The 10,739-nt window shown below is 42.7% G+C and overlaps 1 protein-coding gene and 1 long non-coding RNA gene across 5 annotated transcripts in view; one reads left to right on the top strand and one right to left on the bottom strand.

The window, feature by feature from the left end:
• The window catches only part of LOC121103078, a 7,520-nt gene extending 3,383 nt beyond the window's left edge, over positions 1–4,137 (bottom strand). The window contains exon 1 of the long non-coding RNA XR_005835212.1: positions 3,811–4,137. This is a non-coding gene — a long non-coding RNA (uncharacterized LOC121103078). The remainder of the gene's footprint in view (positions 1–3,810) is intronic.
• FAM219A (family with sequence similarity 219 member A) overlaps positions 1–10,739 on the top strand; it is a 52,067-nt gene that overhangs the window by 12,497 nt on the left and 28,831 nt on the right. The window lies entirely within an intron of this gene.

The raw sequence follows: 10,739 nt of genomic DNA, 5'->3' as shown, positions 1-10,739 counted from the left end.
CTCTTAAAAAAAAAAAAAAAAAAGAGGGGCGCCTGGGTGGCTCAGTCGTTAAGCGTCTGCCTTCGGCTCAGGGCATGATCACGGTGTTCTGGGATCGAGCCCCACATCAGGCTCCTCCGCTGGGAGCCTGCTTCTTCCTCTCCCACTCCCCCTGCTTGTGTTCCCTCTCTCGCTGGCTGTCTCTATCTCTGTCAAATAAATAAATAAAATCTTAAAAAAAAAAAAAAAAGAATTCTCTCTGCCCTCCTCCTCTGCCTAACCCACTCTTATCTATCCTTCAGAAGACCCTATAAACTCCCTTTCTCCAGGAAGCCTTCCCTGACTATTCTAGTAAGCTCTTAACCATCCCCAAAGCCTCTATATCTCTAGCACATAACTTGATACATACAATATCCTAATTTAGGGGGTCCACTTTGATGTGCTATGTTGTGAGTCTTATAACCCCAATGCCCCTTTTAACTCCTTGGCAGATAGTTCTGCCCCCAGAACCTATAGTCTGGCAAAGAAAAGAGTGAAACAGAACTCCAGAAGAGTGTACCTGGTTTCTTTAAAGATGAGTAAAAAAGGAGGGGAGGTTGGGCGGTGATTCTATGGATGGGACCAGTAGAGACCCAGAGGAGAATGAGTAGGTGGGAGTTAGTGAGTGGAATAGAAGGTACATGTGGGGAATTGTAGGAAACTCAAGGGAATACATGGCTTGGGGTATTCATTCATTATTCAAAAAATACCATTGTTGGGGGTTCCTGGCTGACTCAGTCAGTAGAGCATGTGCCTCTTGATCTCAGGTTTGTAAGTTCAAGCCCCACATTGGGTGTAGAGATTACTTAAAAATAAAATCTTTAAAAAAATACTGCTATATGCAAGACACTGTACCAGACACAGGGGATAATATGAATAAAGCAAACATGGTCCCCGCTTCTATGAGCTGCCGTCCAATGGGAGAGACAGACACTAAACAAATGAAGTGTGCTAACAAAAATCACAATTACAAACTATGACAAGTGACGGAAAAGACAAGAACAAGGTAGCATGAGAGAGAATAATAAAACCTTCCACATTAGATTGGGGATGTCAGGTAAGGCTCCAAAGCTAAAGTAATGTTTGGGGCGGCTGGCTGGCTTGGTCAGTAGAGCGTGTAACTCTTGATCTCAGGTTCTAAGTTCGAGCCCCACATTGGGTGTAGAGATTACTTAAAATCTTTAGGGGCGCCTGGGTGGCTCAGTTGGTTGAGCGTCTACCTTCGGCTCAGGTCCTAATCCCGTGGTCCTGGGATCCAGTCCCGTGTTGGGCTCCCTGCTCAGCAGGGAACCTGCTTCTCTTTCTCCTCTGCCATCCCACCCCTGCCCCCGCCAATTTGTGCTCTCTGACTCTCTCTGTCAAATAAATAAATAAAATCTTTAAAAAAAAAATCTTAAAAAAAATAGTGTTTGTGCTCAGACCACAGAATGAGAAGGACCTTGAATGCCCTGACACAGAGTGACTTGCTGCATGTTCCCTAGTGGGGTGGGGGCTCCCAGATTTGGTAGTCTGAATCCCTTACAAATTGACCTTTCTGCCTCCTCTCCCTTTGGAGCATTAGGTTAGTTTTCAGGAGTGAAGGACATAGGGGAACATGGGAAGGCTGGTCCAGCTTCTCTCCCATAAGTAGCATAACTGATGACTGTGCTACCAGCTTTATTGTGAGGCTGAAGAAGCTTTTAATAGAGTTGTGACGTGTAATATTTAGCGAGCAATTTGACTCTCCTGATCAAGAGCTCCTACCTGAGTCTTCCAACGTTGTATGACTTGCACACATCCTCCTGGAGATGGAAAAAAATATCTGGAGCTCTTGGAGGGAGGAGAGTGCCAGCCTGGATATCTTGTTCTTTGTGTATCAGGCACAGGGTTCCCATTCTTCTTACCAGAAAAGCCAAACACTACAAGCTGTTCTCTCCAGGGGCAGGCCTGCCTCTAATGGGAAGACCAGTAGCCACGTTGGAATGTAGACTGCAACAGCTAGGGAGAAGAGCCTCTGTTGGACCTCTTGCAAATCCCAAAAGTGTTTCCTAAGGATTTCAGCTTCCAGAAAGTCCTCTCTGCCCTCAGCTGTGTTGCTGCTTCCAGCCCTGGCTCAGAGGATATCATAAGCTCAGAGAGAGGCCAAGTGGGGATAATGATGTGGGGAGGTTGTGGTGGTGGTTAGTGGTTTGGGGAAGAGGAGGGAGAATTATGTGGAGTCAGGGAAGGAGACTAAGTGGGGAGGTAATAGTCAAGGTAGCAAACAGTGGCACCAAAGAGAACCAGTCAGGAACCAACTATCAGCCTTCCTATCAACTTCCTGATGGAACCTCATGTTTCAGATTCTTTATTTGCCAAGGGACTGAACTACAGTAGTGAGGCAGTCTCAGAGAACTCCCATGAGAGGAATTGGCTTGAGTATCCTTGAGGGCCTGTGGAGATCAGGGTGAGCTAGTGAGGGGCACTGGCCTCAGGGCAGGAGCTATGCACAACAGTGGTAGGGAGTCGGCTGGGTACATTCCAGCTCTACCACTTTTGTTGTCTAGCTCTACCACTTTTAGCCTAGCTCCTAATCTCAGGCTATTTATAAAATAAATAAGATCATGTATGTGAAAATGAACTGCAAATTACTGTATCATTGCTGATCTGAGGGTTGATGGTGATTAAGGGGTTGGTGTTTTCCATTTTTTATTGATGGTTCCCAAGGGAGCTTTTATAGGAGCGGGTGGAAGGATGGCTTATTCTTCTCATCATCAATTGAGAAGAGTCCCTGGCTTCTTTTACAGGGCCATGATGAGACCAGACTAGAGATGGAAGTGCTCTGTGCTCCCACTGATTCCCAAAGGGGTTCCATTGACTGGAGGAGTCCTGCCTCTGCCCCTCCCTGTCATGACTGCTGTAGAGTTCTTTTGGCAGATTGGGGCCTTCCTGGAAAGCCCCAGCACTGATGCTGGTGGAGGATGTCCTGCTGCTGTTTCAGCTTCCATAGGTCAACACTCAGGGCTCAAGAAACATTTGAAAAGGTCCACGTTGTTACTACTCTCCCAGTGGGGACTAAAGAAGGAAGTTTCTAGTCTGCAGACCTTCTTCAAATTTTAAAAACGTTTTGCTATGGAAAATTTTAAGCATATACAAAGTAGAGGAGAAAGTAAAATGAACTCCCTAGTACTCACCCAGCTACAACAGTGATCAACCCAGTGCTGATCTTGTTTCACCTATACCCCACCCACTGGATTATTTTGAATAATTGTTTCATTTATAATCCTCTCTGTCTCTTGTATTTCTGTAAACCATTTCTGCAAACTGGTAATTATATCCCAAGGTCTGGTTAGGTTCAGATTCAACTTTTTTGTGAAGAATACTTCTGAGGTGTGCTGAGTACTTCCTGTCGTGTCGTATCAGGAAGGAGACACAGGACGCGTGGTTGTCCTACCTTTTGTGAAATTCAGATTAATTAGTGGTGTAGTTTGCCTCGTAGCTCCATCATGCACATTCCCTTCAGCCTTTCACCTAATGTTCTGAGCAGCCATTGCTGGTCTGCCTCAGTCCATTATTTAATCAGGACTTTCCTGTACATTTGCATAGCAAAGAACCCCTGTCACTTGTCTGTCTGCACCTCCACCCACCCCCCACAACAGATATTACAGATATCCCTAGGCCTTTCTCCTTTAGGCCTACTTTTTCTACCACAGCCCTGATCCCATTCCATCATTTTCTTCCTTATCAGCCCAAGATGGCCTTAGGATATCTGCAGACTAGGTACTCACCCGGCTTCACTGCAGACCTTTGTTTCTCTGGGGGGAGGGTCCTTACCTGGAGTCTGTTCTCACTGAGACAATTCTGTCTCCCCCATGAAGCTTCCGGGTCTGTGGTCTCTGAATCCTGCTAGGCCCGTGCTTGACCAGGCTAGAGAGTAAAGGCAGCTCTAGTGTTTTCTTCCTCTGAGAGAGAATTCAGCAGGCACTGGGTTTATTTTACCTTCCCAGGGATTTCTAAGCAGCCTTCTGTGCTGAAGACGGTCTTTCTCACTTGTTTCCTGAGCTTCCTGCCCCTGCCTGGACTCTGGCAGGGACCCAGGCCTGATTTCCTGTTTAGCTGGGCTGTGGGCTGGAAGAGGTTGGAGGAGGGGTGGGGCAGGCAGCTCCAGCACTCTTAGGCCGTTTTCTCTTCCAGCCAAGTTAAAAAATCTCTGAGAGCAAGAACAGAGCTATCACCTTCTGGTATTTTAGCATTCTCATGCTGTTCAGGATCTCCACTCTTAGTTTCTCTCCTTACAAAGGAAAGATTGTAGAGACTGCACTCTGTGCACATGTGCCCCCAACAAACACACTGCATGTACTATGGGTGCTGTGAGGCAGCTAACCAGAAAGGCTCACAGAGGCTGAGAGCTGCTTCTTGCAAAGCTGAACCCACCCCTGCCCATAGGAGTGCTGTACCTGTACCACCCCATCTTAATAGCTATTAATCCCTTAGTCACTATGTCCAATGCATTGGAGAATCTGTTGGTACAGGACGTCTGAGATGTGGAGGCTGGCTAGGGACCTGGCCATGCATCAGTCGGAAAACATTAGGAGTTCCTTAGTGACAGCCTATCACCAGTGGAGGACTTCTGATGAGAGTCTTACAGCCCTGAATTTCCCACTCACATTCGTCTTTTTGCCTAGTTCTTCCTTGGGCAATGAGGATTCACAGGGCTTCATTCTGTTTTGGAAAGACACCTGTTGCAGATTACTTTTTTGCTCCCTTCTCCTGGATGGCCACAGCAGGATTTGTGTGAAGACCTTATCCCTTTATCCCCCATGAACGGAGATATCAGAGGAAGGTGTTGCCAAGTAGTAGGGGTGCGCAGTGCAGCCCCTGACATTTCAACAGTTTCCCCCTTGCTGTTATTATAAAGACTCAGATCCTTAACTTAGCCTGCAAAGCCTTACGTGATCTGGCTCCTGCCTTCTTCTCCAGCTCACCTCATACTACATTAACCCCTATCACTGCACCCAAACTTACTGGCTTTTGCTCTATTTCTCTCATGTCCCAGGGTCCATTCGGTTTTAGTGCCTTTGCACATGTTGTTCCTTCTGCCTAGAATGCTTTCCCTCTACCTTCTACCTTTTTTGGGTTGGCTCTTACTCATCCTCTACTCACCCTTCAGATTTTAGTTCAGCTATAATTTCATCAAAGAGCACTTCTTTCAAATCCTAGACTTTGTCAGTGGCCTTCTCCTTATTGTACTTTTTACATTTGTAATTTCACATATGTTTGTATGATTATTCTATTTGTATGTGTCCTTCTGAAGGCCACATTTCATGAAGGCAGAGATCATATCTGTTTTTACTTCCCATTAGGTCTCCTGTGCCTCATAAGGTGCCCTACACACGATAAACATTCACTAGATATCTGTTGAATGAATGAATGAATGAATGAATGAATGAGTTCAATCTTCTTATCTCCTCTACTTAGTTACTCCATGTCCTACCTGACTGTCATATTTAACCATACACCCTGGGATATGTACCCTGCTGTTTTATGGGTACTTACTATGTGCTTGCCACCAGACACACATTTCATTTAATCCTTTCAACAGTATGACGAAGGTATATTCTTAATCCTCAAAGAAGGCAAGTGAGACCCTGGTCACACAGCTAATAGCAAAGCCCTGATTCAAACCCACTTGTGAAGGCAAAGCCTATGCTCTAAAGCATGACACTACACTGCCCCCTTTTGGCAGTTTGGAGAGTTGTCACAGGGCTTTTTCTGTCCCTGGGTCCTGGTTAATTTCAACCCTAAATCAGTGCTTTTTGGAACTTAAAGCCCTAAGAAGCTATGATCTTGTTCCAGCCCTTCTGCTTTTAGGCCAGACTGTGGAAGTATACAGGGAAGGGAATTCAACCTGGGCTCCCCAGTGTCCCAGGATGCATGTGTCTCAGGGTCTGTCTCCCATCTGTTTTCCATAAGCCCTTTGTAGCCTCCAGGGCTTAATGCAGTGTCCTATTTTAAAGAACAGAAAGGCCATTTGTTGAAATGGCCTGATCGACAGTGTTCTGGGGAATAAACATGGCCTGATTAAGATTCTAGGAAAGATCATTGAGAGGGGGAGAGTTTGTCTCTTTGTGTTTTAGTCACTTAAGATAGAGCTCTGGAAATTGGCTTCAAGGCTTTCCTAGGAAACTGAGACTCAGTAAGAGGGCAATATCTCTTGCTGTTGATTAGAAAAACTTAAGTTAGTCAGTATCCCCAGCTCTTTTTTAGTGGCTAAGGAATTTGGGACTGATGAATACTGTAGATTAGATGGAAACAAAGTAAACGAGGAGAGAGCAGCATAAAACAAAACAGAACAAAACTCAGCTACCATTTGTTTTTTGTGTCAGGCATGCTGTGAACCATTTTACATACATAATTTCATGTAATTCTAACATTGGTCCTGTAAAGTGGGTAATATTACATCCCTAGAAAGGAAAGGGGTGTTAAGAAAGGTAATTCGCCAAATGTCATCCAGTCGGCTGTCTTTAGAACTAATCTAGTTCTTTCTGACTTCAAAACCTGAGTACTTTGCATACCCTGCTGCTGAGAGTATACATTGTCACAGCCTCTCTGGAAAAACAGCTAGCAATGTAATGTGTGCATATCCATTGACCCCTCAGCAATTCTGCCTCTGGGAATTTATTCAACTAAAGAAGTAGACAAGTGTATAAAGACTTTTTTTTAACAAGATACTATAGTAGCTATAAATAAATAAATAGTAACAATATTATAACATTACAATAGATGTAACATTATGATAGTGGGGAAGGAGAAAAAGAAAAGAACCAACATGAATCTCCATCAGTGGGGACTGATGAAATAAATCATGATACATCCATCCCACAATATACCTATAGGCAGACTTTTATTTTCATTTTTTTAAAGATTTATAAATTATTTGGGGGTGCCTGGGTGGCTCAGTCCTTATGTGTCTGCCTTCGGCCCAGGGCGTGATCCCAGGGTCCTGAGATCGAGCCCCACATCAGGCTCCCTGTTCTGCTGGGAGCCTGCTTCTTCCTCTCCCTCTCCCCCTGCTTGTGTTCCCTCTCTCGCTGGCTGTGTGTCTCTCTCTGTCAAATAAATAAATAAAATCTTTTAAAAATTTTATTTATTTGTTTGAGAGAGAGAGCACAAGCAGGGGGAGGGGCAGAGGGAGAGGGAAAGAAGATAGACCCTGCAGGGCTCTTTCTCAAGACCCTGAGATCATGACCTGAGCTGAAACCAAGAGTCGGATGCTTAACTGACTGAGCCACCCAGGCGCACCTCGGCAGCCTTTTAAAAGGAGGAGGAGAGAAAATCTAATATAAGATCTAGCATGGAAAGATGTTCAAGATATATATCTTTTTTTTATTGTGGTAAAATGCTTTGAAAATAGGAGTTACTATTTTCATATATCATTTAGAATATGGATGATATGATTCATCTATGCCTACCCAGGAGAGAGAGCTTTTACCTCATAATTCCCATATTTTTCAATCAGGTATACACGTCAACAAGTTGCTGAGAAGAATTGGCTGTGGAAATGCTGCCAGATCTCTGGATGCCACCTATCTGGCCAGTCTTGTTCCTGCTGGGCACCCCCAAGCTCTGAAGTGGACTGGCGGCCACACTTGACTCAGTTCTTCTCGCTTCCTTCTCAAGTTCTGCAGAGCCCTGTAGCTTTGGGGAGGCAGAACATTTCTTTGAAAACAGAATGCCATCATACCAATCAGATACATTTCTGTTTCTTATTTCCTTTTTAGAACTCTCGCACAGTCTCACTTTCACCGTAAAAGAGAAGCAAGGGAACAAAATTATTCTCACATTCCCCAAGGTAAAACCATGATCACTGATGTGTCAACGTTCTGAGTGGTTCTCTTTGGCTTCTGGCCTTCCTCCCATTAGTGTTGCTGCTTATCATGGTTTTCAGTATGGTGTTTTTATGAGGTAAAGTAGGAAAGGGGTCAGGAAACTTGGGACCTAGCCCTGGCTAGGGGACTTTAAGGGTGCTGATTAGCTTTACAGGCTTTCAGGTTTTTTTTCCTCTGTAAAACTGGGGTAAAGAATAGATGCTGGATTTTTAGGGCAATGAAAATATTCTGTATGATACCATAATGATGGATACATGTCATTTTACATTTGTCCAAGCCTATAGAATGTACAACATCAAGAGTGAACCATAATGGAAACTATGGTCTTTGGGTGATTTTGATGTAACACTGTAGGTTCATCATTCGTAACAGATGTGTTGCATGGTGGAGGATGTTGGTAATGGCGGAGGCTATGTATATGTGGGAACAGGGGTACATGGGAACTCTCTGTACCTTCCCCCTCAATTTTGCTCTAAACCTAAAACTGCTCTTCAAAAAAAAAAAAAAAGCCTTTATTTTTAAAAGAGATGCTATTTCCCTCTCTTAGGATTGTCAGAGATTTAATGAGATAACAAGGAAAAAGCTTTGAAAGCATAAGTTGCAATGCAAACATAAAGGTCTATATTTTTCTGGCCTTAACCTTTTCTGACTTGCATTATAAACTCTTAATTCAAGAAGCATGTCTCTAAATCTGTTTGCTGTGATGTAGCAACTTAATAGGGAGATAGGAAAGATTCTGAGCAATCGGAAAGTCACTTCATTCTTAAAACCAACCTGAGGGGGGCACCTGGGTGGTTCAGTTGATCTGACTTCGGCTGGGGTCATGATCTCCGGGTCCTGGGATCAAGACCCAAGTAGGGCTGTCCGCTGTGAGGAGTGTGCTTGTTTCTCTCCCTCTTCCTTTGCCCCTCCCCCCACGCATGCTCTCTCTCTTTCTTAAATAAATAAATAAAATCTTAAAAAAAAAAAAAAACCTACCTGAGAAAGGCAGAGGGCAGAGGAGAGTCAGAGACTCATTCTATTTTAAACACTTTGGTATTCTTTTAATTCTCCCCATTTAACATACATTACTTTTGTAAGTTAAACTAATAAAGATTTTTTAATGGCTTAAAATGATAGACTGAGAGCTAGAGATAGGAATTGGAAGTCATCTGCACATAGAGCTAACAGCTGGGGCAAAGAGAATAAAGAATTTGGAAAGATGAACAATTGGAGAAGTGGCCAGATTGTCAAATTGGGCCATGTTGTTAAAACTATTGAATGCCAGGTCAAGGTGTTTTTAAGTGGTAGAGCCATTGAAGGGTCTTGAACAAAGGAATGATGTAATGAGAGCAGTGTTTAATTCCCAGAAGAGTAAATTAAGAGTAATGTGTAGAATGAGTTGGAGGAAGAAGAAACAGTTTGGGGAGATGAGTGGGTTACCATGCAGTGGTCCTGAAGTAAGTTGATAAGGATCTGAAGCAGGATGTTGGTTTAGAGGATGTTAAAAAAAAAAAGGAAACAAAAAGAGAAAAAAGAATGTTACTCTAGGTTCATGATTAGCTTGCCAGAAGGATAAGGTGGAAAGAGGTGGACTAAAATGACCCCGCAGGCACGTCAAAATGAGATAGGAGCCAACTTGAAAAAAATTCCAGTGGCCAAAGCTGGAACAATTTGAACAACAAAATAAATAATGGTAGTATTGGGTTACAACCCCCCCAATTAAAATAAATATATATTAATCCATACTGATATAAATAAATGGTTGAATAAATAAATGAGGGAGAAGGAACAAATCTTCAAGAATTATGATATTTATGTATTTAAAAGCCTATTAAAATTTATTTAAAAGTGTTTTCTTTTTAGAAAGAATGAGGGAAATTTAAAAATTATCTTTAGAACATCATAGTAATAATTGCTGCTGGCAGGATCCACTGATTGCTGAAACTAGTGGGTGAAACTTTAAGGAGAAACAAGGATTTGCACAGCCTATAAGAACCTCTACCAAAATATGTATTAATTACTGTGGCAGTTTAACCTATGTCCACAAATTCTTTCATACTCCTCCTCTAGAAAGTAGAACTTAATTCTCCTCCCTTGAGTGTGGCCTAGACTTAGTGACTTGCTTTTAACTAGTGGGAATATGGTCAAAGTAAGAGAAAAATAGTAACTGTAGTGGAGAAACCTGGTGAACACCGCCCTGATTAAAATTAGTATCACCAACAATAAGTCATATACCCCCTGATATGCTGTGATACAAAGGACAAATCACCTATGTGGTATTCTTCGCAAAAATCCATACCCTCAGTCTAATCATGAGAAAACAAGGCAAATCAAAATTTCAGGAATGTTTTAGAAAATACCTGACCAGTACTCCTCAAAAGTCAAAGTTGTGAATGTCAAGAAAAGAGGAAGAAACTAAGGAAACCATGGAGACATATCAATGAAATGCAATATGGAACAGAAAAAGGGATATTAATGGAAAAACTGGAGAAATTTGCATAAAGTCTATAGTTTAGTGAATAGTATTGATTTGTTCAATGTAGAATGGATCAATGTACCGTGGTTATTTAAGATGCTAATGTTAGGGGAAGCTGGGTGAAGAGTATACAAGGATTCTCTGCACTGTCTTTGTAACTTTTCTGTAAATATAAGACTATTTCAAAATAATAAGTTTTTAAAATGACCCTCTATGTTTTGAGTTTATTTAACTGGGAAAGTGGTTTGTGCCATTAACAAGATATAAGGGTAGTCAACAGGAAGAACTAGACTGGGGGGAGGGTATGACATCAGTGAAAGTAGTAGGCAGTTGGAAATGTGGGTCTGGAGCCTAAGAGGTCAGAGCTAGAGATACAGATTTGGGGGCAAAACTGAGAGAGATATTATTTGAAATAA

Source organism: Ursus maritimus, unplaced genomic scaffold (genome assembly GCF_017311325.1).
Source record: "Ursus maritimus isolate PB19 unplaced genomic scaffold, ASM1731132v1 scaffold_17, whole genome shotgun sequence".
NCBI classification, from domain to species: domain Eukaryota; kingdom Metazoa; phylum Chordata; class Mammalia; order Carnivora; family Ursidae; genus Ursus; species Ursus maritimus.
The sequence above is the reverse complement of the archived record's forward strand: the minus strand, read 5'-3'. Positions and strand labels throughout refer to the sequence as shown.